Genomic DNA, 3,693 nt, shown 5'->3' with positions numbered 1-3,693 from the left:
CCACTACACCCTCTTTTTCTCTCACTAAGCATTAACAACTAACAACTAACCCACTGTCCTGGACAGACAGCCCAGATAGCTGAGGTATGTGTCCAGGACAGCGTGCTTGAACCTTAATTGGATATAAGCATGAAAATAAGTTGGAATGGAATGCTTGAAAGACATTGTGAAAGTTTGCTAACCCGTTTGTAGTAGGTAGGCTTGCTTGCATATATTTTTACAATCCTGATTGAATATTAGTAGATGTATGTAGATAGGTAGATACAGACAAATCTGTATTAAGCAGCCACCAGAATGGGTACCCAAAAATGGTCTTTTAAGACAGGTAGGTGCTTAGTACATGTTAGTTTGTACTAATGATTTGGGTCGATTCCCGGTCTGTGGGCCCATTGGGCTATTTCTCGTTCCAGCCAGTGCACCACGACTGGTATATCAAAGGCTGTGGTATGTACTACCCTGTCTGTGGGATGGTGCATATAAAAGATCCCTTGCTGCTAATCAAAAAAAGTAGTCCATGAATTGGCGACAGCGGGTTTCCTCTCTCAATATCTGTGTGGTCCTTAACCATATGTCTGACACCATATAACCGTAAATACAATGTGTTGACATTTCTTTCTTTCTAATGATTTGGGAGAATAAAAATAAGGCCTCTTAAGACAGGTGGCTGCTAGACCAGGTTTGATTGTACAGGTGATTTTTTGCTCAAATTTATTGTGTTCGAACATGTAGGTAAATAGGTATGATTTGGAATCATGGAATTTACCATTGGTCTGTCATCTTTACATTCCAGTGAGTACATCAATATATATATTAGCCATGCTTACACCTCATTTTGTGTGGAGTATTTGTTAATATTTCTAATGAAACATGACATATGTATCCCAGTGGTTCTTAACCTGGGGATGGGTGTGTGTGTGTGTGTTGGGTGGGGTCAGGGGTCAGAAGATTTAGGATATGATGTCATTAAGGACGTTTTAGGTTAGGTTCATTGGTGGGAAGATGGGGAACAGATAAAAAAAAGTATGAACTAATAGTCAATAAGAAAATACCCCTGCAAGGCTTTTTTGTTTTTTATAAGTTGGATTACAGGTAATAAAGACATTTTACCTGTCATCTAGATCTTAGACTTGGGACCAGTCATTTCTGTGTGCATTTGAATATGATACCATGTTTGACAAATCAAGTGTAGTTGACACTCAATAGACAGTGTATTTTTTAATTTTTTCATGCTGGGGTGTCGTTAAACATTCATTCATTCATTCCATTCAATTATATATTTGTTCTGTAATGGCACCAGTATATATTAATACAACGAATTAGGTACAAAAGTATTGACATAATTTACAGGCCTTTGAGCATTAATAAGGTTTTTTTGTTTATTGGTTACCAGGTATGCCAGAATTATTTTTAGGTAACCCATGTCTTTTTGTGTTCTTGTAATCTTTAAAGGCCTGTATTTATTACTCTTAATAAAAATAATTGGTATGTGTTATCGTATGTGTAATAGTACACTAAAAATAGTCCTTGCTGCTTGTCAAAAAGAATAATCTATGCATGATTTGAGTTTTATATTCTACACTGTTTTGAGCTCCAGCCTATATGTAACTGAACTGGAAGCTGTTTATTTTGTTCATCGTGTAACACATTTTATTACAAAAAAAAGGAATATGCTTACACTGTATATAAACCAGAATTAAAAAAAGAAGGGTGGGTGGGTGGGTGGGGGTATTTGTTTTAAAGACTAAATATCACAAACTTAATTTGGATTGTATCCACTGAAATACAAGAAAATGCCTAACTACACTAGCAAAGACATTCTAAAAATCTATCTTGTCATTGTCAGTGGTGCAGAAATGGAAAATATTTCACTAGCCCTCCACACCAGAACCAACTAAAATGTACTAGCCCGCCAGTATTTCTACCAGTCCACAAAATATTATTGTTTAACAATATTATAATATACACTTCAAATGATAGATATAAATTTGACAAAAACATTATTAATGGCACTTGGTTGTCAGAAAAAGACAGATCGCTCGTGGGACTAGTAGTTGTATTTTCTTTAACTCATTCGTATTTACTCACATTTGGCAAGCGGGTGAGTACCGGTAGTTTCTGCACCCCTGCATTGTTGATAGTCGAGAAGTCAAAGTTTATCAAGATAAAACCTCGTCTGATATGCATGTATCTTCTGTCAACTTTTTTTTATTTTTAATATCGGTTGTTAGGTTGAGTCAAACTAAAAATCGATATAATAAAATGCAATGGCAAATATAGTAGATAACAAAACCCAAATTATCATTTCCATTGTAGACCTAGAATTATATTTTTAATACTAGTTTTTACATGTAGGTTGAGTTAACTTAACCAATATAATACAAATGATGGTAAATATAGCAGATTAAATAAAACCCAAATTATCATTTCCATTGTAGATACAGAATTGTGTTTTATATCAGTGGTTAGATTGACTTTAACTTAACCAATATAATAAAATATGATAGCAAATACAGTAGATGACATAAAACCCTAATTATCATTTCCATTGTAGACATAGAATTATTTATTAATATTGGGTTTTAGGTTGAGTTAACTTAACAACCAATACAATAAAATATGATGGGGAAATACAGAAGACATAAAACCTCAGCCATCAATTCCATTGTAAAAACACACTTATGAACATTTGCTTTAGATATATGTATGTAAAAGTAAATCTGTCTGGTTTATGTAGAAACAAAGAATGTGAATATTTAATTACATGTACTTATATTTTTGTACTAGTACTGTTTAAGTTGTTATTCATTCATTATAGAAGGCATCTGTGGCTATTTGTATACAAAGTGCAATACAGTGCATTGAGGATGGTTTTCGGTAGTTAAGGATAGTAAAAGACCTAAAATTAATTATAAATACATGTATACTAGTATACATGTGACTGTATATATTTATTTTTTCATTTTATTTATTTAGTGAGTATTATCATGGAATCCATTCACCATGTTTATTTGTAATAAAAACAAAAACAACCTTCATTTGAGGTTTTATGCATATCAACTAATAACGAAGCAATTCTTGTGGTAAAACATTAATTATAGTGTTGTTTTAGTGATACTGAAGGTACTTTTAACTATTCATACACATTAATCATCATTTTGCAATTTTACTGCAATAAGCTTGGAGCATAAATTTAGTGTTTTAAAGTATACTGTTGGAAAGAAATAATGGAACACATGGTTTTTGAGACCAAATTTAATGCACTGCTAGAGTAGCTATGCCTGTATAAAATATGAAGATGTGGGACTGAATGTTAAAGGGAAACACCCTAGTTTTTAAACACTAAGGCATATTTTTCACTATTAGAGCCGTTTTTGTTAACTAAAATCATACTTTACTTAGATTTTATTGGTTAGACTATTCATTTCCATACATTCAAAGTGTTTTTGATGTCACAAAATGTATTTCTCATATTTAAAAAAATGCATGTGCAGTTATGGAGTCGAGTTTTAGTCTATTTTTAGAGGGTATTTCACCATTTCAAAGTCAGAGACTCATGTTTCACTCAGTTGTAACTTTATCCAAATGTGTTACAGGTTTGTAGATTAACTAAACTTAGTGTGCATTTTAATGGGCTGAAACTAGGGTATGTCCCTTTAATCCTGTGGGTCTGACTGCCAATAAGATGGTTCACTT

This window comes from Gigantopelta aegis, chromosome 8 (assembly GCF_016097555.1).
Source record: "Gigantopelta aegis isolate Gae_Host chromosome 8, Gae_host_genome, whole genome shotgun sequence".
In the NCBI taxonomy this organism is placed as follows: domain Eukaryota; kingdom Metazoa; phylum Mollusca; class Gastropoda; order Neomphalida; family Peltospiridae; genus Gigantopelta; species Gigantopelta aegis.
This window is presented reverse-complemented; position numbering follows the sequence as displayed.